Raw genomic sequence first — 26960 nt, 5'->3', positions numbered from 1 at the left:
CCTATCTGCAATCTATTCTATGCCATATTGACAGTATATGGGGCAGAAGGAATAGGGCTCTATTTCACAAATGCAGCAGTAGGGAGCATGATATAAAGAGATGAATGTATTACACACACAAAGAATCCCTCAGTGCTTGAGTGTAAATTCTATTAGAGCTAAAGTGGTACAAAAGGTGGCTGCAATTGATACTTTGTTGAAGCTACGGAGATGAGTAAGAAGCCCTATCCTATTCATACTATTGGTCATCACCTTAAATGCTGCTGATAAATCGCTGTTTCCAGCTGTTTATAGTTAATGGGTTGATTTAAAGGTGGAGAGAGGAGGTCATTGGTGTAAACTAAGAGTAAGGGAGTTCCACAGGTAAGGGGCAGTGCGGGGGAAAAAGGCAGGAAGTCTCAAGGTCACGAAAGGGAAGGGGGCAAAAAAAAAAAAGAATGCAGCCCGTTTCCCCAAATGCGGAAACTCTGCAGAGCTGCATATTACAAAGGACTCTTCCTACATCATCTCACGTTGTGGCAGATGTTCTTGCTTTAGGTTTGTTAATTATAATAATAATAATAATGACTTTATTTCATATAGTGCTTTTTCTCCCAATGGGACTCAAAGCGCGTCACAATTACAGTATAGCGCATGGTACGCAGCACATAGGATTATTGCAGACACAGGCCCTGCCCCTTAGAGCTTACAATCTATGATGTTGGTGCCGGAGGCACAGGGAGATAAAGTGACTTGCCCAAGGTCACAAGGAGCCGACACCAGGGTTTAATCCAGGCTTGTTATCAGTCCGAGCCTTTATCACTGAGCCGCTCCTCCCTGGTCTTGGTGTGCACTGAAAGCATCACGCTCTCCCCATTTATGTAAGCAGAGCACAAAGGTCCAGTTTGCATCTTGCAAAGGTTATGGCACGTATTCATTTCCACACAGTTGTTTTGAACTGCATTTCAGTCACGTTCCTTTTTCAGATCCATCTGCAGACATTTAATCCATTAGCCGACATGGCAGCAATGCTATGAAAAGCTCTAAACTGTCTAAGCCTGGCATTTAAGAGTAAAAGCCTGTGCAGACCCAACAACACTTTAATTTGCTGCACCGTGGGCTCCTCCAGTTGCAGTAAATTTACTCTGAATACACTAATTGCAAAATAACCCTAATTGGATGGTTATCAATGAACAACATCCAGTGGAACAAAACTGCTCAGAATTAATAGCATCCAGGACATAAGCTATTGTTCATCAGAAGGGTAGGCTGTAATTACCCCACACTAGGCGCTTGTGTGCAGTATGAAGCACAAAAAGACGAGATTTGCTTTGTTATGAGAGCACTTGTATTGTATACTCAGTGAGAGTAAGCGGGGACCGTACAGTTATTTGCCATCAAACCTCTATAGACCGATTTACAGTGGAAACCTGTATTCGGAAGCTGAATAATGCTAAGGAAACAATATCCCTCGCAGGGTTAGGACCAAAGGCTAAAAAAAAAAAATCAAAACGGCAAGACATGAATTCTTGAAGTTGACACTTTTAAGGGTTACTGAGCAGAACACATCAAATCTATTCCCTGCTCTTAGAGACACATACTGGAAATGACCCTTCTGTATTGGGCTATGGCAACCCCCACTGAATTGTTATAGGTATACTACACGAGAGATACACTTGCTGCATTGTACGTACTTGTTCATGATATTGCGGATGCACAGCTTAATGATTCACTGTAACATGGTTGGTTTTCCGTTCTAATCATAGCCATGGTTCAGAATAAAATGCCACCAGTTTGTGTTGGAATTTGCTCTGTAGATAACACACTGTTAATTAGCTGTCGCAATGTAATATCCTCTGTCAGGGGTGATCCACTCCAGTCCTCAAGACCCCGCAAACAGGTCAGGTTTTCAGGATATCCCTGCTTTAGCACAGGTGGCTAAATCAGAGGCTCAGTCTTTGACTGGTTAAGTTAAGGGTTATTAACTAGAGACTCCACTCACAGGAGTGCCTTGATATTGGTTGTTATTAGCTCACCAAACAGATCTACATGTTCAAGCACTCTGCACCTGTTGCTCTGGTAATGTTTATGTGAGATGGGGTGTGCGCATGGTGTATTCTTTAGGTAGAGCTACTGTTCAGCTAAGAATCATAGAGATCTCATGTCTTTAGCAACCTGCACACAATATTAATACATCGAAAGATCTACGGGCCCTAAATCCTTGTACCTGTTCCTTTAGTGATCCTTTTGGGAGCAGGGGTCTGGATGCTTTGTGTCCTTCAGATAGAGTTATATCTCAACAAGGAATCATTGAAGTTTGGAACCTGCAGTTTATTGAACAACCTATATATAATTAAAGTATATGCAACAGATTTATAGGTTCATGTTCACTGAATCGGTATTCCTGGTGGTAAGAGGTTGAGACAATACTCTACATACCACCTTACTTACGGTATAAGGTAATTAGATAACCTATGGCAGAATATACTACTCTCAAACATTATCACATATTAACCCTTCCTATTTGGTAGGGCTTTTTGTTGCATCTAGAATCATTTCTTTTTCAGATGCATCGAGGTATTTATAAAATCAGCTATCGTCACAATTAATTCAATAGTATAATTGTGATCAATCATTAGAGTTAATAGCTGTTTTTCAACCCTAAATATTAGCGTTCTGACTTAGCACCCCAACGTGTCTCCTCGTTTTAAATTATTTTATTTTTGGTTCATGTTTTCGTGTTTACTCCACTACATATATATTTTAATTCAACGTGTTAATAAAATTTCATTTTAAACTCGAATCGGGGTGTTCTTCTAGTGCGACACAATAGGGAGCTTTCTTCACAACTGTGTACCATAATTACTTGTGTGCCTCAATCTTTTTTCTACTTTACAATAAATCCAATGATAGGCTAACCTGTTATAAATTCCGGACATTATTGAAATCCCTGCTCTATGATTGGTCAAAATTCCAGGCATTATTTATTCAGTAATGGGCCGGTATTTTTGGCACCCTGACAAGTTTTTCTTTCCAGCCAATCCGCTATATATATATGTAACGGTATTTCTGAACCGGCCTGACCCACCCAATCTCACATTGGCCCCTGTGGTCTAACCGGCCCCCATTACAGTGTGGTAGTGTCTGGTGGTGCACCTGTTGGCAACAGGACTCCTGAGTCTCCCGCATGATGGTGTGTGGGGAAGACCCGTCCAGACAGGCAGCTGAGGTAGTGTGCTGAGTCCTACCTAGTTCCAGTGCAGCGCCTCCACCTCATCAGGGTCCCTGCGTCCGCATGGGGATGGTCCTGTTGAGGAACTCCTCCGTGGTGCTCCTCTCTGTACATTCACTCCACACATGTACACGAGAGGGTGTTCGAATAAGAGCATCTTTATTGATTGATGTGGGCTAGCTGCCCCACGCAGTAGAATATCTAGCCACTCATCTTGAGTCAGTGCTTCCCTTTGAAAGGTGAGCTCTCCTTTAATAGGGATTCCCTATCCCAGCCGGGATATCTTTACCCTGTGCCAGGTCCCTGGACACAGTCTCTTGCAGTTACTAAAACATAACCAGTAACTCAGGCTAGGACTAGAACTTGAACTCCTCCTCCTCTTAGCTGAACTTGTACTAGAACTCCTTTTTGACACAGTGCTGTGCCTTATGTACACTCTGGAAGCTGACACACCTCTGACATCACTAACCATGGAGTCAGAGCATGTGACCACTCCCATCCATACACAGGGCACCCCACCAGGGTGTGAGGGCAAACCTCCATAATTACTGCTGGCATGCCCACAACTTACCAGGCCTTACTGTCAGCAGGAGAGATGACTGTAGCCATTTTACATGACCGCTACATATATATAATGTGTGTAAACATACAAACCCCCTAAGACTGCGATTATACAGCCGAACTGCAGGACGCGCATCTGTGACACAATAGCGACGTCGCAGAGCGACATGTGCACAAGCACATTCTTCTGCGCGCACGACTGCCGGCTGAAATTTGTTTTGTTTTTTAATTGGACGGCCACGTCACATTGGACGGACGCGGCAGTCGCAACCAGAAAACAGATTTTGAAAACGCTTCAACTGTCGCCCGCATTGCAGTAGCAAGCGGCGCGATAGTCGTGGTTGGTATAAGCGTTTTGAGGGGATGCATAGTATTTGTTTTTGCGCTGCGTGGCGCCGCTGCACGCGGCACCGCGCGCTTTTCTGTTGAATCGCAGCCTAACAAGCACTCGGATGTATCAAAAAGAATAATGCCCTGTTCGACGGGGATTATTAATGAAATTACAGTCCCAGTAAATGGCAAGATGTGAAGAGGCCACGGGAGAATTGTATTAGCGAAATGAATGGGAGATGCACCCAACAGAATAACCGTGATGAGAAGACCTTTAAAGAGAGAGATTGATCATGGACGGATCAAAGTAATGGCTTTATTATACGTTATACTTTTAAACATTAAAGCCAGTAAAAACAATCCGGTGTCTCTCTATTTTGCAAAATGCAGCCATGAATAAACCTGTCCTTTTTACATGTTTATGAAAGGTAAATGTTATTTCCCCCCCCCACCCCCCATGAACTCGTCTGCAAGGAAAATGTAAAAATCAATATTTGTTTCATTCATATCATGAAACCCAGCGCAGAATAACATTTCTGTGTATTCATGAAGGGTTCTTATTTAAACGGTCAATATTTCTCTATTTATTTTTATTGAGATGATTGACCATGTTGGCATCATCTTCATGCCTAATAGTTCAATAAATGCCAGACTGTTTTCTAAAGTGTTTAGAACAGAACTGAACTGAAGTAACCAATTTGCAGAACACAGCTGCCTTTGTGTGTTGTCAGAAAATAATAGGCAGGGATGGAGAATACATTATGCTGTTTTAATCCCGTGAAGTTGGAGCCCTCAATTTATGTGTGCATCGAGTCAAGCTTTAGTGTGTCTTGTATACATTGTAGTTACAAAATGGTTATAATTTATTATGTGTCTGTATGTACGTACGTATACATACATAGCAAAAAACGTTTTTAGATTCGGCTCGGAGGATTCACTAAATGGCTGTCAGTGCAGCAGAAGAGGACCAAAGATGCAAAGTTCTGTGGGGAAGATCATGTGACCAGGCAGTCACTAGATACAGTTGGTGCACTGCTAGAGAGAGGGCAGGGCTCAAACAGGGGTGTTCCAGAGCCTGTTTCAGAACAGGAAGGGGATGTGACTTTGTAAATTGTTGGTATAGAAACAAAAAATGCTGTTACATTATAATAAAAATGTCTTTCAGAGTCAAATGCTGCAAGTATTTTCTCATGGTACAGAACTGATTTATTTTAAAAACATCACACATGTAGAATATTGCTTGGTCTGCAGCTTTAATAGTCTATGCAAAAATATCAATAATTGATGAATAATTAGTAGTTTTACATTGCAGGTGCAGTCACACACAGTTGGCGACAAAACATACTTTTTTTTAAGAGACTCTAGCTGACTATCCTAAACAAATCTCACATTGTTAGTGGCAAAGGGTTGGCTACTTATTTTTTTTTTAGAAGTTTAATTTCTTTTGGGGACTCTGGCTATATTAGCACTTGCTTATCACACAAAAATAATGTAAAAATACTTAGAAGTGTAATATTGGGAAGAAAAAGGTGTCAATTACCCACTTGAGATCCTTTAAATATGTCACTAGAATTAGTTCACAGAAGAGATGACCCCTTTAAGTGATTCAATGGTTAAGAGGAGCGCCCTAATTCCACTTCCTAATTCTAATATCTCCACCCTTCTTAAGCCATAAATAGCCAACCTTTCATTTTAATGAGGCAAGTGAAACGGGCGATCTTTTTGGGGGAAGCCTTTTCAATTTGTTTTAGGATAGGATTACAGCAGGGGGTCTCCGGAACTGAAACCCATTAAGTTCAGCTTCGGGAACCTCTGCTTCCGTAGATACAGACCTCCCGTAGGGGCTGCTGGTAACCTCTCCGCTCGTCTAGCAGGGATCACATAAAGCAGGGTTTCAACAGTTCCGCGCCCTGCCGGCCAATAGGAAGCTGTGACATCATCAGGTGCGGCTTCCTATTGACCCATGTGACGCGGGAGCTACAAACTTGCAGGAGATACTGACCCCCCTTCAGGTCTGTAATCTCGGTAAGCGTGGGATCCCCCCCAGGAACTGACCTTAATGGGATTCAGCTCCGGAGACCCCCTGGCTTCAATATTATGTTAAAAAATAATAAATTTAAAAAAGGGCTTTAATTAAAGACAGACTCTAACACAAAGTGTATTGTGAAACTCTCAGCTCTACGTTTTATATTTGCTCATTGAGAGACAGTGCCCAGCAGAAATCTGGTAGTCCATGGTTTTTCACCAAATACAGTCTTCTACTGAGCCAGTGATTGAGCCACCTGTGCTGAAGCCGCGATATCCAGAAAACCTGATTTGTTGGTGGCCCTTGAGGACTGAAGTTGCCCACCCCTGGGTTAATCAGTGGACATTGGTACCCCTTTCTGCAAATAAATGTACTTTACAAGTTATTTTTCACAGCTCAGGAAAGACGTTCAACGGGTCCTTCAGCCTTAAAACAGATTTACGTCAAGCTCAGGAGCACAAGAAAGGACAGGTTGTCTTTTCTTTCTCCCGCAGAATAAGAAAAACATGAAGGTCAAATGTTTATAATGTCACAAAGCATCTGCTTGTTCTGCAAGGAATAGTCTGAATGCAGAAATAACCACCGCCCTGCAGAGAGAGAATGAATCTTCACTTGGTAATTCTTAATGAGATCACAGATTTGTCAGCGAACGGCTTAATTTAAGGCGGTAGCAGCGTGTGAGCTTACTGTGCCAACCATCTGTAGCATCTTCCATATCCCATTCCTGGCCCATCTTGAGACGCTATAACCTTTTTTTTCTTTCTTTCTTATGGAAAGTAAACTTTCCACGTGCGGATCTGTGTGCAGATTTAAGTGTCAAAGATATCTACTTTTTGGAAACGTATTTTGCTGGGTGCAGAGGTTACATTCCTGCATGGTTATGTAATAGGTTTAGAAAGCAATTTTATGCCGTTTCCTGTAATTTATCTGTGTGTCCAATATCTCCGTTTGTCCAGTACACTGTGCTCTGTTTGTGCAGACACGTTAAATAGAAATTCAACCCAGTATTAATCTAACAAAGTGCCCCGTCCAATACATTTTAGTTTTTGTTCTGATATTGGATTATTCGTGTGTGAGTAAAAGTTATCCAAAGTGGACAGTCCTGTCACACCACTGAGTTCATTCCAATAGATTTTAAAGCTGCAATCCCCCTTTAGAAGTCTATGTGACTTGAACTTTTCTCTTCTTTTTTTTTTAAAGAAGGTTTTTGTAGTGTAGAAATACCCAGGTTTTAATGTTTAGTTCCTGAGGTTTTTATCAGGGATGAGAAGCTGTTCACCAGTTGGAAGGTGGGTCCATGCCCTAACTGTCCGCTCCCCCGCCTGTTAGCGGATCTGCGAGTTCCCCCTGTCATTCTCATACTCGCCCCCTTTCTCTTACTCTCCCTCTCCACCTCTCTACCCCTCTCTTTCACTCTCTCCCACTTCTCCCTTTCTACCCCTCCCTATCTCTCTCTCCTTCCCACTCACTCTGCCCTCTCTCCGTTATCTCTCCCCCTCTCTAACCTCTCACTCTCTCCCCTATTCTCCCCTCACTTCCATCTTCCTCTCATTGCACCCCTCTCCCACCCTCTCAAACTGTCCCTCTTCTCCCTCTCACTCCCTCCCCATCTCTCCTCTCATCCCCCTTTCCCCTCAAAACCAGCATCTCTCCCTCTCACTCTGCCCTATCCAGGCCTTACCTGAGTGCTTGGTGGAGACCCAACAGATGAAGTTAGGCCAACTTCCAATGGGGCCTAACGTCAGGTTACAGACTCCCTGGATGGGCCCTTCTCAGCCGCCGGGCCCGGGACAGATGTCCCAGCGCTTGCCCTATTCAATACAGTGACGAACAGGGTAATGCACAATTAAAAATGCATTACTTTCCTTACAAGTAAATGCACCGGCACCAAACTCTGCTTCTTACTCTATTTAACAGTAGCCTATCTCTAGATAGATTGCAAGTTCTATGGGGCAGAGACTTACCTACACACATTTCTATATGCTACAGTGCTACATAAAACTATTATTATGTAGAGCTTTCTTGCATAGTCGCAGTTTATGACCACTTGGGTGCTTAACACAAGTCTGACAAACACCTAGACCTTTTAACAGCTGCAAAACGTGCATAAAAATGTGCTGTGTTAATACAGCATTTCCCCCCTCCCTCCTCCGGGGACCCCCTTGCTTCCTGAGATACTTCCCAGTAATAGGAACGCGTTGCAGTCCCCTCCAGTAGAAACAGAGTGGCGGATCAAATCTCGTCTTCCTCTTGGCCTGAGAGACGAGGCCAGGAAGTACCAATGCTACATTGTTAAGTATCTCAGAAGCCAGGGGGATGCCGGATCTGCGTCTCATCCTGGTACAAAATAAGGGTGGGCCAGGGAGACAGCTGATTTAAAGTATGAGATGGTTACGGTGATATGCGTACTGGGTAAATCAATTCAAATAGTTCTGACTGTATTTGCCTCTGTCTTCCCTTAACAACCAAGTCATTTCACATATTCTTCATGCCAAATACTTGTTTTCTTCATTATCCTTGTACATTTAGCTAATACAGTCTCTAAAACTTTTCACAATGTTTCTTGGCAGTACATTTCTGCTAAATAAGGGACATATTGTATCAAGTGATTTTCAACTTGGCATCATCCACTAGTTTACACTGGCGAGAAAGTCATAAGTAAGTGATAATTAACTAAATGGATTTGACAATTGCTCTGAAATAGAACTGTGTTTGCGTTTACCTTCCTTCTTTAGAGATCAGACTTGGCATTTCTAGAACATTGGGGGTGTGAGGTGTAAATCTTAAAAATAGCTACCCAACAAATGATCTTGTTTCTAAAGGCTTCTTGCAGTTGCTGTCTTAGGCCGTGTCCATAGATGGACAGGCCGTGCTGAGGCGTGCGGACGCTCCGCGCTGAGCCCCTGCATCCTCAATGAGGATGCCTTGAGAGGGGGGCTCACGCGAGCGTCCGCAGGCGTGCGGAGGAGTTGGAGATTTCCGCCGAGCGCCAAGGGCTGAAACCCTCCAATGAGAGTGGGGCTGCGTCAACGTCACGGCGCCGTGACGTCGACGTCAGTGCGTCGCGGGCGATTGGCCCAGCGACGTCACTGCCCCGCCTCCCTACAGTCTCCCCCCACCTCCGATCGCGGACGCTGGCTCGCCTGTATGGGCATGAAATCGCCCAGCTTCTGCAGGCGAGCCTCAGCGTCCGCTCGCCTCAGCACGGCTCCCCCCCTCTATGGCCCGGGCCTTAGTCTCGTGACATTGCTGTGACCCCTTCAACAACACGTATACAACTTTCTAACGTAGTGAACTAGATATATGAAGACAACAAACTGTAACGTGGAAATAATTGCAGTGGTATATTGCCTCTGTGAACTGTCTTCAAATCTACGGAGTCAGTACTGCAGAGAAGTGCTGATATTATTGTCAGTAGTGATCATGCGCATGGATAGAAAATAACTCACAGCTATCTGCTATAAACACTAAAGTCTTCTAGGTACTCCGGGGCCAGGGCAAATGGTGAATTGTCACGCTGCAGAATATCCATACACAATTAGAAGAAAGCTCAGTAGATCCAATGTTTTATTGTTTGAACAAGCTCCCCCACCACATCCAATCTGCCCCCTCCCTAACCATCTTCAGAAGCCAACTCAAAACTCATCTGTTCTCCATCTTTTTCTATAATCTTCAGTTAACCTCCTCTTATCCCCTCGCCAATTCAATCACATCCACTGTCCCAACTGTCAGACCCATCACCATACCAATACCATACCAACACCAAGACTAAATCCAAAGACCTGACCACAACCCCTACCCCCTAACCGAGCAAATTCTCAATGCACGTAACCCATATCCAGACCATAATATTCCCACCCCTGCCCACCACAAAGACCTCTTACTACTCTTTGCTCATCACATAAAATGTTCATATGTAACCCCACCATTGTTTTAATAACTAATGTACAGCGCCCCGGATAAGGGTGCTATATAAATGTTGTTATAAATAAATACATTGTGGTCAGCATTCCAGTGCTCAAAGGACACCTTCACCAGGACTGGATGAGCACTGAAACATTGACCTCAGGCGCTGGGGGAGCCACGGTCGCGTTCCCACGGTATCAAAATCAGGCCTATGAAGTGGCAGTAAAGTTCTAGGTATATTTGCCATTCCAAAAGGGGCATTATTTGTTAACATACACAAAAACAAATCCCTCTCCGCAGCACAGATCCCTATAACATTTCAGAGAATTCCTCCTTATTAGGACCGTGGCGTGTCTGTCTCTGTCTTAGCATTGTAACCTCTGTTCCCCATCTGCTAAGTATGTGTACAAGCCTTTGACCGATGACGAGTAATGCTGTTTATGGCTATTCCGTTAGTAAGGCATGCAAAAAGATGGATATTCTGTATACATCAATTCCATCATCACTCTCTGATCCACAAATGATAATAAATGTATGCATTTCTTTTTCTTTAAGGAAAGGTTTAAAAGGATCATTATTTTTCAGGCCTTGCCGGGGGAATGATGGGTCTCATTTAACAAGGTTACTACAGTAATCACTTTAAAGCCAAGAGTATTATTTTATCATCTACACCATTTACATTTACAACACTTGACTGTATTTATCACACAGTTAAAGGTAAAAATAGCCCACGTATTCTTCCTCATGGTGCTTTTGCTAATGTTGTAATACACCACTTTATGTATGCTACACACATCTAATCAGTTTTTAGTAAAAAAGTTTTTTATTATGAAATGTTAAGACCATCAATTGATGAGCCCTGAGCGTCTCAACTCCAGTCCTCAAGACCACCCCAACAGGTCAGGTTTTCAGGATATCCCTGCTCCAGCACAGGTGGCCACCAGTGCTATTGCAGTACCTAATTGAGCCACCTGTGCTGAAGCAGAGATATCCTGAAAACCTGCCCCGTTGGGGGCGTCTTGAGGATTGGCGTTGAGAATCACTGCATTAGCTAACGCGATTTTTTTTTAAAAATGTGCCGTCATTGCCTGTATTTTATATACATTAAAAACTATGTTTGTGGAGAGATCTGTAGCCCGTTGCAGTTAGTGCACCAGCATGGTGAAACATGACGATTCAAGCCTATGCTTTTATTTCTGCAAAGTAGTTTAAAAAAAAAAAAAAAAAAGGTGTTTTTGTTTTTTTTAAATCTGATGCCTCGTTCAGGGGAGAGAAGCGTTTGAAATATGAAGTGTCCGGGAGGTTAAAAACGAAGCTCTCCCCAGAGCCCATTGTCGTGTAAAGGTTACCATGGTAACCTCAGGAGCTAGAGATGTCAGAAAATAAGAAAATCATGTTATTTAACAGTAGAAAAATATCTAATTAAAAACAAAACAGCAGGTTATGCTCATGGGGCAAGATATTACCGTTATACTTAACAGGTTTCAAACAGGGATCCCCCTAAGTCAAACACTATTGTTTTCTGCTATGGTGTAATACCCACCGGTGAAGTTACCAGGTTTGTCTCCCTCGGGGAAACAAAATGGCTACCAAATCTCGGGTCAATAGGAAACCGCAACATCATTGGTTGTGGCTTCCTGTTGGACGCCCATTTAAATCCCCTTTTTAAAAGCAAGAAGTAATAGCAGTAACTTCACTGGTGAATATCTGGGGAACCAACGGGTCCCCGGAGCTGAAAATAGTGCGGTTGAGCTCCGGAGGCCCCCCGCTTCCAATCCTGTGTAAAAAAATGGAGAGGAAAAAAAGGTTATGATGGCTTGCTCCTTTTAACCCGTTGAGTGCCGGAGGTGCCGGTGCCACAACCCCTCCAGCACTCTCGATGGCGGGATCAGTTTTCCGAAGCGGTACGTGTTCTGATGACGTCACCGAAGGGTTTTTACTCCTCCTGCTCCTCGTTCAACTTCAATATAGATCGCGTCATTCGTTCTCCCCATGTGAAACGAGCAGGGACTTTATGGTACCCTTTCCTGGAGCGTCAGACCCTGTGATGTAGCAGCTACATCTCAAGGGCACCCAAAGGGTTAAACTCATAAGCTCCTAGGTTGAGTGCTTGTAGAATACAAATGTACTATGTAAATATTACAACGCGTCGCTGCAAACCATGCGCAATCATCAAACCTTTATCAGTGTAGGCACTTTTTGACCCGAAGTTCTGATTACTGAGTCCTAGCTCTGCACTGTAGCTAAAATAAAGCAGTATTGTAGTAAGGGGCAGTAGGTGTCACAGCCCAGATCAGATTTGTTAAGACAAGTTTACGATGGTTAACATTGTTATTTTAGGATGAGACTTAATGAAAGATGATATTTACTTTTTTGTCTGGGAACAGAAGATTGGGATCTGTTGAACAATAAGTGTTTAACTTTCTGGCCTGGGGTGTGGGAAGAGAATACGCCAGGAGATGATGTGGTTGAGTGTGTTTTTATTCTTGTAGTCTTAGGGCTGGGACCCGCTGCGTGAGCGTTCCCCACCAGCAGGGGAATCCTTCTGAGCCGGTCCCAGTCCCCCCTCGTTGCATGGTTCACAACGCCCTGTGACGCGTCGGCCGCCAGGGGATGCAAGAAAATTGTGATCCCGAGCGGTGACGCGTCACGTGGTGCGCTGATGAGCCAGCTTCCTACACAAGGTAGGGGGTGGTGTGTGCGTTTGTGTATCAGCGTGTGTGAGATGGGCATTTGTGGGGGAAGGGGGAGGGAGCGGTAGCTGCTTACCTTCCAGCAGCCCGCAGCAGCTCCCTCCTGCAGCCCGGGAGACCGAGACCGAGCCCGTGGAGGGAGGGGGGGAGTAGCGGGTCCCTCCGCTCAAACCACGCCCCCTCCCGCCCCCCTCCCGCTCCGGCTCCCTACAGACCGCATATCGCGGTCTGTGCCTGTCAGCGCACCGCCTGTCTGCAGTGCGGGCGCGCTGACTGAGGGAGCGGGGCCTTAGCCTTAGCTCTCAAAGAGTCGAAAAACCCTATAAACTTGAGCTGTTCCTCCCTGGATTTTGAAATCGGAGCAAGCCAGTCCATGGACACGTGGTATTTCCGAATCCACTGGCCGCTAAGGTAATGAAGCTGCTTTTATTTTATTTTCATTACATAGTTTTGGAGCAGGGGGTCTCCGGAGCTGAACCGCATTAATTTCAGGTCAGGGGACCCCCTGCTTCCCGAGTTACAGGCCCCTCAAAGGGGTTTAACCATTGCCTGCCTGAGGATTCTGGGAAAGCAGCACTCCAGGTGATGAGGTTTTTATTTTATAGATGTGAAGCCGGGGGTCTCCGCAGCTGAACCGCATTAATTTCAGCTCCGGGGGCCCCCTGCTTCCTGAGATACCTCCGTAGGGGGCGCCAGTAGCAGCAGCGGCTTGGCTAGTTGGGCGCTATCACAGTGGCGGTTTAAATGTCCTGTGTCACGCGGGCCATTAGGAAGTCGTGACATCATCCCTTGTGGCTTCCTATTGCCCGCGTGACCAGGACATTTAAACCTGCGGATCAGCACCTACGGAGGTGAGTATCTCGGGGAGCAGGGGGTCCCCGGTTCAGCTAGGTGGAAATGTTTTTTTCTTACAGGGCATACGCTCCTTTAAGAGGCTTTTGACATAACCCTGTGATAGAAATCTGTAACCCCACCCACCAGTCTGTCTTCGACTGAGCCACTGATTGAGCCACCTGTGCTGAAGCAGGGATATCCTTAAAACCTGACCTGTTGGTTGGCCCTTGATGACTGGAGTTGCCCACCCCTGGAATAAACTCTTAACGCTTCTGGAGGGGATTGCTGCTTTAAATGGGGATAGCTAGTGGCAATCTGACACCCAGCATTGTGCCGTGCAAGTGTATTATTGCAATGCAATAATGTATTATAGTTTGAGCTGGGGCTTCCTAGAGGGCACGCTGCACCAGATTTGGAGAATTGTGCTCAGCCTCAAACGTGAGGTCTTAAGAGGACTCAACATGTTAAGAGCGTATTAATGTTTTTTTTTTCTTAATATGTTTTCTTAAGGATTTAGTGCATGGCCTTTGCAGGTTGCGCTGTTCACACAGGGTAAAATTGATGAGAAGGGCCTGGAAATCTGACAGCAAGACCTTGTTTATTATTGGCTTGACTTCAGTAGCATGGCATCAAAGCAGCAGCTAGAGATGTAAGAGCAGTTCTGCAGTTCTTCAAGCCAATGGAGCTCAGCAATTTCCCATTAAGCTCCCCTCCTCCCCCCTTTGTACCATGGGGATCGGGAAAACATTGATCTGTCCTTAAAATGATGAATCAACAAGGTAGAAACAAATTTTTCTAACTTGTAATCTGCTGTAAAGTTGATGGTTGCACAAAAATGGCTATATCAGAATGAGCATTTTGGGGCCTTGTATTAAAGCCACAATCCCGCCCAGAAGCCTATATGAATTTAACCAGGGCAGCTATTCAGTGGCTAAATACTAGAGTTTCCACCAGGACCATGGGTTGTTCACTCCTCCCCCCGGCGGCGGCCCTGCGAGTTCCCTCTCTATCACACACTTTTCCTCTCTCCCACTGTTTCACTTTTTCAATCTCCGTTGCCCCCTCTTCCCTCCCTTCTTTCTCTCTCCCCTCTTCTCAACCCCCCTCTCTCACCCTTTTCTCATCCCCCTCTCTTTCCCCCCGTCTTTCTACCATCCTGTTTCCTTTTTCTCCCCCTCGCTTTTCCCCGTCTAACACACACCCTTCTCACTCCCCCTCCCCCTTCTCACTCACTCCCCCCTCTCACCTCTCTTTTCCCACTACCTCCCCCTCCCTCTCCTCTCCCACTCTCTCTCCCCCTCCCCCCATCCCCCTCACCTCTCTCACTTTTCCCTCCTCACTTTCTCTCTTCCCCTCCATCTACGTCCTCCCTACCGGTGGAGTATGGATGTGGGTCCGGTCCGGTGCCCTACCCGGCACCGGAAAGGGTCCACCCGGTTTGTAAATAGGGAACTCTCTTTTGCTTTATCTGGAGGACCTCGTGTTCTGTTCAATCAAAACGCTGGAAAATACAACGTTTGCAAACCTCCCATTAATCTTTACAAATTACAAGCCCTGATCACCCAAATAGACTTCTGGAAATGTTAAAAGCCAAAAACAACTACAGTCAAGTTTGACATTTTGATGAATGTACAGTGCAGCTGGATGCCTTCCTGCACGTCAGCTCATGTTAACAGACCTATTCAAGGCTTCTCATTTGTCACATTACATGAGCAGTTTCATATACTATATGCAGCAGTGCATTCCATTGCACATGGGCCCCAGTTATGTTATGTTTGGTTTGTCCCATGCTATTCCTGTTGTAGCAGGCTGGCAAATTGTCTAGCAATGAAGACCACCGCAATTCAACACAGGCCTGCCAACACTCATCCTGAGTTAGGCCGGTCACCCATCTGAAACGTGTGCGCATGTGGCTATCGCCACTGTTTTCTTCCATGTCACTAGCAGGTCACTTGGAAACTTGGATTCTCCTTGGAAATGGTTTCAGAGATGAAGGTCAGGGCTGGGATTGGAAGAGCGCGGTCGCTTGAATGGGTCGCTTGAATGAACATCGGCTGCGTGCACCATTGTCCTCCTTGTGCAGGATGCAAGTAAACATCAAATAAGATGCGTTGTATGCTAAATAATATTGCACCCTAAAATGCTCTGGGTGTAGTTAACCGTACAACAGATGCACATGCCTGAGTAATGTTAGGATTATGGGAATCCTAAGGGAAAGCATTAAATGCCATATTTACTGTGCTAAGACTAGTATTACACACACAAATTCTCCTCCTCACTTTTAAGGCTATACAGTTTTCTGCTCCTCTTTACACCTCAGCCCTAATTTCTCGCTTTACGCCCTCCCGACTCTTGCGTTCTGCTCAAGGATGTCTTCTCTCTACCCCCTTTGTATCTAAAGCCCCTTTTCCTAAAACCTTTTCTCACTCACTGCCCCACACCTCTGGAATGTCCTTCCCCTCAATCTCCGATTGGCACCCTCTCTCTCTCCACCTTTAGAACCTTTCTTAACACACACCTCTTTAACAAAGCATATGGGTAGCTTCGCTGGCTGATACTATACACCGAACTTGGCCCCTTGCAGACGCACATACCAGAACGCCTTCCTACGGTCTCTGTACGTTCTTCCTACTTGCCACTTAGATTGTAAGCTCTTCGGGTTAGGGACTTTTATGTCTGAAGTGCTTATTCCCTTTATGTATTATAATATTATTATGTCACGTGTGTTACTTCTGTGAAGCGCTGTGTACATGGATGGCACTACATAAATAAGGCTATACATACATACAGTACTAGAGAACCTTACAGCTCAATCACTGGAATGTGCCATATAGAGCCTCATGGCTAAAACATTATTTAGTATATATGGCCCAGAGAGTTTTCTAGTATAGGCTTCAACTAGCCTTGTTTATTCATTGACAGTTGAGATGCCTTTTATGGCACGAACATGGAACTTTTATGTCAGTGATGATGTACAATGCAATTTTCTTACATATTCACATTGTATTTATAGGGTCTTGCATGTCAAAGCATTAAACACTAACAGATCACAGTAACTACACCCCGCAGGGGGTTGTAATATACATAAAAGATGTATCCTTTTTTCTTTTCTTGCCGTGTTCCCACTTTCATCTTCAGAAGAAACTTCTTGCGTTCCTCCATGTCATGGGGGTTTTTGTGGCTGTCTTACGATCTTGACATCTTCCTGCATCTTAAGATAAACAACTCTTGTTTATGAGTGCTGTATCGTGTTTCCTGACGGATCATTTTGAAAAGCTAGTTATTTGTTAGCATTCCTGGAATACAGCAATACGCTTGGCTACAATTCAAGAGAAAACAATTCACATTCTCCTAACTAAATATGTCATGGATATCTCAACTCCCAGAAATGTAAAGCATGGTTATCTCCATAGTTTCCTGTGTGTTCACTGGGGGAGTTTATCATTTTCTGAACGTTTAACTCTATTGAGCAGATCACCGGCATTTTTAGTTTTGTGAAATCATTTGGCATCGATTTTGGAGCCTGAAACTGCAGCCAACTAGATCAACTAGATCACCTAGATCAACACAAGTAAGTAACAAATCACATACAAACAGGTTTATGGCATTGAGATAATTAGGGGTAAGGATTTGTCATGATGTTGAGTATAAATAATATTCATTTTGATTACATGGGGATCGTCCGTTTGATCCACCAGTCTGTTCACAGATCACATCAACAGATGGAAATAATGTATTTCATAGGGTGATCATTTGAGTGATGTCTTCTACTGCATGAGCTCTTATTAAAATCTGTCTTCATAATGAAACAGTACCGGCCAAAGTGTAAAATGTAGTATCAGGAAGATTTGGGTGGGTAATGGGGGACATTTTTAACCAGTTTCTATGAATAAACGGTCCTGTAATATCGGGGAAGATTCGGGTGAATAGCGAGGGGCATTTTTTTTTCTACAGTTGACTGGATTTGGGTGAATAGAACTTTTTATCTAGGAGGAAGCGGAAAAGGGTTAATTAACATCGCCATCAATGGTCAGAGAGTGTCCCTGTTAAAGCAGCAATACTGCATTCCGACACCTTTTGTACTTTTTCTTATTTGTATATGTAAAGCATGTGACCATGTATAATAATACATTCTTAGGCTAAGGCCCCGCTCCCTCAGTCAGCGCACCCGCACTGCAGACAGGCGGGGCGCTGACAGACACAGACCGCGATATGCGGTCTGTAGTTAGCGGGAGGGGGGCGGGAGTGGGGGCATGGTTTGAGCGGAGGGACCTGCTACTCCCCCTCACCCCCCCCCCAGCCACCACCAAACTCAGGATCTAGGAGAGGGGGAGACCCTCAAACTAAGGACTCAAGGGGAATCCCCCAGAAGCCATTGGATAATACTCCACAATAATGAAGCACAAACCGATGCAGCAGGGTTCCTCTCTGGGTCTGGATTCCTGCAGTGAGGGGAAAAGAAAATGACTGATCTGACACGGTGCCCACCCCCGGGGGGGTCCTCGTTAACCCTTTGTCCTATAATCTGCAGTGTTTCTCTCTTGTATGACACTTTGCACGCCGGAGGTTTTGTTTACATGGTTGGCGGAAGGGGCCGGCCGGCATGGTCCCATGGCACTCTGGAGCTGGGTTCTCGGGGCGCTGCTGCCAGCACAGCGATGTCCCAGCGCCGTCACGCCCTGAGGCATCTTGGGGGACAGATCACACGCTTTGTTCATGATTTTGTATTGCAATAAAATGTGTTGAGGCCATACTACTCGCCTACAGTTTACCTCCACAAACCCCTCTTCGCCATCCGCAGGTACAGGTGGGGACGGGGTGTCCACCACCCGCTGGTACGGGAGGGGGGCAGGGTGGGGTGTCAGCCACCCGCAGGTACAGGTGTGGGTGGGAGAGCAGGCTGTCAGTGGCCCGTGTGTGTGGCGCGGGTTGACTGCAGGTACACGGGGACACACACACACACACACCCCCCTCCCTACTGTGTGACAGCTCCCGCCCCCGCCGCTGATTGGCTCATCAGCGCACCACGTGACGCGTCACCGCTCGGGATCACAATTTTCTTGCATCCCCTGGTGTCTGACGCATCACAGTGCGTACTGAGCCGTCAGCAAGGGGGGACTGGGACCGGCTCGGGAGGATTCCCCTGCTGGTGGGGAACGCTCGCGCGGCCAGGCGCAGCGGGTCCCAGCCCTTACCTACACTGGCAATCATTTGGTGCACCTGTTATAAATCTGTCAAAATCCTGATTGCGTGACTAACATAATGACTGCTTCAGTCAGTGTAACTCAGCAGCTACAATGTATCCTCTTATTACTAAGGTAACATTATCTATTGTTACCGTTTGTAGCTCAACCTGCTGGGAACATTTGCATCAAATTATCCCAATCAGGAATTGTTGCAAAGATCTTGCACTTGGGAGGTGTGTTAAAACCTGCTAGGGACATCAAAGAATGCTTTAAAACTCATTAAAAATTGCATTGAGTTAAATAATAAAAATAATATTTTTTTTAAAAATACAGCAAATATTATCTAATACTACAGAGCTGATTTATTTAACCCATATAAGATGTCACATGTTTTGCTGCTTTAACAATTGTGATGTATTCACTGTTTATGAATCTACCTATAGTTACAGTGACCGTTATTCATTCTGACTTAGCTAGATCTACGAAAAAATGGGACACGCCTCGCTATGAAAGTAATGTTATGGCGTCTGACATGAGTCAGTGTTAATTGATCATATAGGAATATATGCGCGGTTAGAAAGGTCACACAATTAATTATTACCCACGATGTTGTGTGGACATGTTTTGTAACGGGAGCAGCATTCTGGGATGTAATATACATAGTGCTAACAATCCCCAACATATATCAATAATAGGCAAGCAAGGGAACTGGGAAAGGTCAAAAGGAATATGAGCAGGAACTACAGTCACGGGAGTTTTGAGCTCTCAGTGGGAAAGGAACAGCTACAAAGTCTGAAATATGCCTCTGGCAAAACGGAGCATGATGTATGGTGCAAGAAGTTAACCTTGATAATGGATGGGACACATGGCATGAAACAGAAATCAGATCGATGAATGTTTGCACTTCATCTTGAAACAACATAAGTACATACATTTCTATGGATTGTTCTTCAAACATGGAATGTGCAGGGCTTTAATGTACAGTATGAACTCGCTCTCCCCAGGCCTCGCCCACACACTTTCTGAGGTTGAAGTTGATGTAGTATTTAATGGCATTGAGGGATGCATGGTCAGATGTATATTATTCTTCTATAATGATAATGAAGGGTCTTTGGATAGAATCTGTAGGAATAACATATATTTACTTTGATCCCCTCGGAGTGCTTGATTTATATACTAGAATGTACATTGTTGTACATTTTCACGTAGGCAGTCGGGTCACAAGGGGTCTCTTAAAAAGTGAGACAATCTTCCAGCTTCCTGTCATTCCCTCACCTTCTCAGCTAGGTAGCAGATAAGTCCCACTAGTGAGGAGATTCACATGTCTCAGGCCTCGTCCCCAGTGATCGCGACTGCGCGCGCGACGTGAACAAAGACGGCCCTCTATGGGGCTGGCCCCAGTCGGTGCGTGTGCGCGCGCGCGCATGTACAAAGTGCGATGGTGCAACCACATTTTGAAAAGCCAAGAAATGTGACTTTTGGCGCAGTGACCAGGCGCGGGCGCGCACTCACTGGGGCCGTACCGTAGGTCTGCAACGCTGCCTCTCCCCGTTCTCTCTTAGCATACAGTGCTTCCACTGCATTCTGGGTAATGACATGCATATGAGTAGTGTGTCAATTTTTGCTTCTTGTCCATTTTAACATGGAACCCTCCAAGCGTATGCCTGCCGTATAATACAGCTTTTCAGCACAGCCTGGGTTAAAGCAGTGCATAGCCAGTAAATCAGACAAGGGAATAAGCAGGATGCCGTGTTGAAGGGAGTAAAAAGATGGACAGCAGAAGAGATGATATCCAGCATTATATGTGATGTGTGGATTTTATTTAACCCTTAATAGTTTCAACCGAATAATTTTTTACCAAGTTTTTCCTCCAGAAATAGATATACACTCAGCAAAGTGAAAATGGCTCTGTCAATCTTTTGTACATTCAACAAATGGTCTGAAGCAGGGGTGTGCAAACCGGGGGGGGCGCAAGATTTTCGGCCCTCGCGGTCACGAGATCGCTCCGGCACTCATGCTGTACCGGAAGAGGAAGACTCGCACCTCTTTAGTTCCTCGTCAGTGTAGATGGCGCCAGCGCAGGACGGCATCTCCCCGAGCAAGTTCCAGGCCCTGTGACATAATAACCTACGTATTAGGGCACTCCAAGGGTTACCACAGCTGAACGCCCTGAACACATTTGGGGGATGGGGGGGGGGGGGAGATTCAGCATTTTATTTATTATTTAAAATCTGATGCTCCCTTCATACAGAGAATGTACGTTTTTTTTTTAAATATCAGGTGTCCAGAGTGTTAAAATGGAGCTCTCCCCAGAGCCCAGTGCGGGCTAAATGACAAGCTAGAGACACTAAAAAATTCCCTTTTTTTTTTTTAAGAGTAGGAGGTCAGGGGGTAAGATTACTAACATTATAGGAATTGCAGCTTTGGGGGAATCGCTGCTTTAAGATGGCAAAAAAAAATGTGCTCTTCAGTCTTCAACTGAGCCACTGATTGAGCCACCTGTGCTGAAGCAGGGATATCCTTAAAACCTGGCCTGTTGGTAGCTCTTGAGCCCTGGAGGTGGCCACCCCTGGTTTAATTCATGAGTTGCTGGTGTGTACAATACATGTGGCACTGAGAAGGTTAAGTCCCGATGCTCAATAACAAGACCGTTTTTTTAATCACTGTCTCTTGCTTCTGAAATGTCAGTCTCAGCCGCTTCTTTAGAAGTTGGTCCCATACCCTGGGAGCTGACACTGAGTGATGGTGATAAGGTTACGGATGCACCAGGCTTTAAACATACAGAGACAGAACACAAAGCGAAATAATCAATAACAATTCCTCCCTGGCACCGGCTGTAAGTATCTGCTTGATGAATCATCGCATTTCTCACCTTTTGGGGTTTGTCATATTGATACTGTCCCTTTTTGTTTTGTGATTGAGTACATCTGCTTCATACAACTCAATTTAGTTCAAAGCGCCAACCCTTTAAAAAAACAAAACTAAAAATGTTAAATATTCGTGGTGATTCATTCAACTTTGTCAGCATTTAAAGTCTAAAGCCGTGGTTTCCAACCTTTTTTTTTTGGTTAAGGAACCCAATGTGATATTCTGAGGAACCCCAACTATGTCTAACAGTGCGTCTGAGATCAGATGCATTGTAAGGAACCCCCAACCCTCTCTAAGGCTGCGTCCATAGACACTAAGCCCGTGCGGAGGCGCGCGGAGGCTAAGGGAAAGCGGGTGCTTTCCCTGGCCTTACTACGCGTGCCATCCGGGGGCGGGCCAGTGACGTCACGGAGCTGGCGAACCGTTCATGTGACCGGCCCTGGGTGCGTCAACTAAAATTTGATTGTCGGCTACACTTCCGCACGCCTGCGGAAGCGTGCGCGAGCCCCTGCTAAAGCCGCTCTCATTGCGGCTGCAGGGGCTCACTGACGCGTGAGTGCGGCTCAGCGCGTGTCAGCGGCTAAGCGCTGACCATGCCCGAAGCCTAATAGCGCATCTGAGATCAAATGCATTGTAAGGAACCACAACCCTCTCTAATAATGTGTCTGAGATCAAATGCATTGTAAGGAACCCCAACCCTCTCTAATAGCGCGTCTGAGATCAGATGCATTGTAAGGAGCCCCAACCCTCTCTAATAGCGCGTCTGAGATCAGATGCATTGTAAGGAACCCCAGCCCTCTCTAATAGCGCGTCTGAGATCAGATGCATTGTAAGGAACCCCAACCCTCTCTAATAATGTGTCTGAGATCAAATGCATTGTAAGGAACCCCAAACCTCTCTAATAGCGCGTCTGAGATCAAATGCATTGTAAGGAACCCCAACCCTCTCTAATAGCGCGTCTGAGATCAGATGCATTGTAAGGAACCCCAACCCTCTCTAATAATGTGTCTGAGATCAAATGCATTGTAAGGAACCCCAAACCTCTCTAATAGCGCGTCTGAGATCAAATGCATTGTAAGGAACCCCAACCCTCTCTAATAGCGCGTCTGAGATCAGATGCATTGTAAGGAACCCCAACCCTCTCTAACAGCGCGTCTGAGATCAGATGCATTGTAAATTCTTCTGTATTTGGTACATTTTTAAAATGGCCAGAAAATTACAGTGAACCATTTAGGGATGCCCGGGGAACCCAAGGATTCCTAGCAACCCTGGTTGAAAAACACTGGTCTAACGGTAGAATAAAACCCCAAATTGCTACTGCTGCTATCAGCGTAGCAACTTCCAATCAAGATATGGTTGTCTTTAAGATTACTATTTATTTACATTTTGGAGCAGGACTACTCGGGCATATGAAACCCAGAAAACACTTTGATCTTAAAACGAAGAAGAAGAAGAAGAAGAAGAAGAAGAAGAAGAAGAAGAAGAAGAAGAAGAAGAAGAGATTATTCGCTGTTTGTAACCTTTTCTTGAAATCTCATCCCTGTCCGCCTCTTGTGCTATTCTTTTTTACAATTGTATATGGGATTGAAGCAGGTGGTCACCAGAGCTGAACCCCATTAATTTCAGCTTCGGGGGGCCTCTGCCTCCGCAGGTACTTACCTTTGTAGTAGGTGCCGGTAGACGCTCAGGCTGAGCAAGCTGGGCTTTAAAGTTTGAAGCTCCCGCGTCACACGGCCAATAGGAAGCCGCACCAATGACGTAACGGCTTCCTATTGGTCCGCAGGGCGCAAAATATTTGACCAGCGGTAATTACATGATCCCTGGTAGCCGAGGAGAGCAGCTACTGGCACCTAATTCGGAGGCCTGTGTCTCGGTAAGCAGGGGGTTCCCGGAGCTGAAATTAACTGGCTTCAGCACCGGAGACCGGGGTGATATGTATATATCACCCGTCCAGATATTAAAATAAGGCTAGGGAGGAGATGTAATGAATTGGCATATTCACATTAGATTATGTCTCCGGTATGTTCACCGGCATCTCCCCACCTGCTGTAGAAAGGAGTTGTGTTTACAATTCTCTGTATATCATTCATAATGGAGTGTATTGCACCGTACCGATGTGGCAAGAGTTACTGTCCCCAGTGCCACGAACAAAAAGGCAAAAGTCCACGGCGCTGAGGACCGTGTCGGTCACGAGGTGCGCAAGCTTCCGAACAGGACCTCCCTCGGCGGTAATCCTTTCCGGGCCGCGACCGTCACGTGAACCCGACGGTGTTTTCCTACATCTGTATGCCACAGAAAGAGAACAAACAAGTAACTCCTCCTGAGCGGAAGTGGGTGCCGACCGCGCTGGTCCAAACGCACTCGTCTTACGTTGTATTAACGCGATAAACAAGGCAGGTAAACATTCTCAAAGCCAAAGCTCACACGGGGGGAACGAAAGCTTCACCCCCACTCTCGCACGGAAGCTAAATGTACAGGGGGAGATAGATCCCCTTTCGGGTGGCTGCAATCTTCTGGAGGTGGTGTAGTGGAATATAATACAAACATCAACATCTTATACAAAGGACTTTAAGAGCATAGTGGCATATCATTACTTAGATTGCAAGCTCTTTGGGGCAGGTTCTCCTATTCCTTATGCTGTCATTTACCTATTGTACTTATTCCCCTGTTTGTACTGTATTTACCTGCTATTGTAATGTTGTAAAGTGCTACGTACACTGCTGGCTCTATATAAATAAAATGATGCATACACGTGCGTACAGTAGCTTGTATCGTTCTAGTACAATATCAGGTTGACACGAGATGACCCCTACTTTTATCTTTTCATACCTGGGGTACGGTTACTCCGGGATTTATTTTAGAAAGTATCACTCCTTCCTGTTCAACATACCTTGTGTTACTAATTGCATCTCCCTTCTGATTCACCATACTGTATATGGAACATTTTACTGTCCATTGGTTCACGGTGCATGGACATTTGACACCGTACCATCGCATACTGCATAACAAGGGAAGCAGAAGGAACAGTCTATTGAAAACATCACTGATTTTGAAAGGGATTCTTTTGGGTCAAAAACCTTGCCTTACCTTACAGGTAATTACATTAGCAGGGAAAAGAGGCATTATGCTAGGAAGGGAGGTGGAAATGAATGTCACTAACTAATTACAAACACATTTGTATCAGTACAGATGTAAGAATAGTCTCTCTTTATGTTTGGCTGAGTGATTAGGAACATGATGTAAGTAAGACTCTTCCTTGATGGAACCAATTTAGAACATGTCCTTTCGGACCATATCAACCCAGCTCCGTTAAGTCACCAAATGTGACGTAACACCAGGTTAAAACTCTTCCAATGAACGGTAAATAAAAATATCGCTTGTGCGCACATTTACATCAGACAGGTCTGCAATCCCCATTATCTCTAAGCTTACAGTGCTTCCACTGAAGCCAGGGATTCTGGGTAATGGCATGCAGATGAGCACTCAGGTCACCTTTTGTCAATGCCAATAACGTAACGTTACGTCATGTTTCCTCCTGTAAATTATGACGTACAGCAAGGCCCCGCTTTTCGGCGATACGGCGGTACCGAGAAGGGAGCCGCCATGTCTGCGCATGCGCAGAATGGGCCTGTCCGGGGTCACGCATGCGCAGAACGGGACGGTCCAGGGTCACGCATGCACAGAACGGGCCTGTCCGGGGTCGCACTTGCGCAGAACGGGCCTGTCCGGGGTCGCGCTTGCGCAGAATAGGCCGGTCCGGGGTCACGCATGCGCAGAACGGGCCGGTCCGGGGGCGCGCATGCGCAGAATCTTTTTTTGTTGCCGATGTTGCGCATGCGCACATAACAAAAATCGCCGGTTCTGCTTTCTGGCGATTTTTGTTTGCGGCGGGTCCTTAGAACGGAACCCGCCGCATGACTGGGGCCCTCCTGTACGTCAGTGATAACGATATGCAAACGAGGAGTTATTATAGCATTGCACATTCACTGAAGTCTGTTTAAGGTTAATGCCAGGATTTAACGTTACATCCGTACATTAGGTCGTATCTAAGCTCACACACAGACACTGAGGGCTGTTACAGGGCCTGGTTTGGTGTAACGCCACAGTTAGGTGGGACTAAACTAGTATAGCATTATTTCATCCTCCTCTCTTTTCTCAGGAGTAAATGGAGGGCAAAGCGCACGAGCAAAAATGGAGCAGGAAGGACCCAGAATCAAAAATGAATTAAAAGGGCACTTCAATGTGACAAAAGACCCACCCAACGCGTTTCGAACGTCACAGCGTTCTTTTTCAAGAACGCTGTGACGTTCGAAACGCGTTGGATGGGTCTTTTGTCACATTAAAGTGCCCTTTTAATTCATTTTTGATTCTGGGTCCTTCCTGCTCCGTTTTTGCTCGTGCGCTTTGCCCTCCATTTACTCCTGTTATACTACATATTGGAAGCTGCACAGCCTGCCTACCACTCCTAGGATTGTGAGTATTGTTTATGTTCAGGGGAACCTGCCAATGAGACTGATGGTGGGTGGGCATGTACCATCTACCAGCAGTCTTCAGGAGGATAGTACCCATACTATTGGATATTAAGTACTAATATCATTACTCATCCTTTATACCTTGGATTATTGGTTTGGCTTGCTTTATTCTGTTATACCTGCATTGGAGCGCTTTAGCCTATTTTTTCTATCCTCTCTTTTCTCAGCTTGAGTTAAACACCTATTTTAGGGTCGGAGTAACGCCAACACTGGTGTAACATCCCGTTATTAGAAGGTAACACAACATTGCGCCACAATAACATGACGACAAGCGTGCGGTAGCGAGATACAGTACAGAGCGGATGTTATTTTTGTATATAAATAGCTTTGAGGATACGTGTTCCGCACAGGGAAGCATACCGTCCGTTCTTGTTTTAGGAAAGGTCACGGGATGAGCCCTGACTTAATGAAGCTTTGTGAATCTGGGCATGAGAGCTTTAATCTAGTATTTTCTTAAATAAAAATGGTGAATATATTAATAATAAGCAGATACTTTGCCAAATATACTTCATAATGATGATGTTCGTTGTTGCGATAATTTTTCAACCAAATAATAAACACGCCTGTCTTCCCATTGTTTTTCATGCATTATTCTCTTGCAATTACAGAACAAGGCATATTCACAAAGTCACACTGTCTGTAGCAAACTGAGCCCAAACAAGGTCTTCAATGCACATTCCTACATGTTATCTTTTAAATTCTTAATTTTGTAGTTACTCATACCCTTGGTGCAAGGATTTTTGGGGGGTTACTAATGACCACCATTTGTACTTCATAAAAATCTCCATTTGCTGTTTGTGCAGGCTATATTTA

The 26960-nt window shown here is 45.2% G+C and overlaps 1 protein-coding gene across 4 annotated transcripts in view; it reads left to right on the top strand.

Moving 5' to 3' along the window:
- Positions 1–26960, top strand: part of XYLT1 (xylosyltransferase 1) — a 224843-nt gene that overhangs the window by 127963 nt on the left and 69920 nt on the right. The window lies entirely within an intron of this gene.

The sequence above is a fragment of the Ascaphus truei genome, chromosome 11, assembly GCF_040206685.1.
Source record: "Ascaphus truei isolate aAscTru1 chromosome 11, aAscTru1.hap1, whole genome shotgun sequence".
In the NCBI taxonomy this organism is placed as follows: Eukaryota; Metazoa; Chordata; class Amphibia; order Anura; family Ascaphidae; genus Ascaphus; species Ascaphus truei.
The sequence above is the reverse complement of the archived record's forward strand: the minus strand, read 5'-3'. Positions and strand labels throughout refer to the sequence as shown.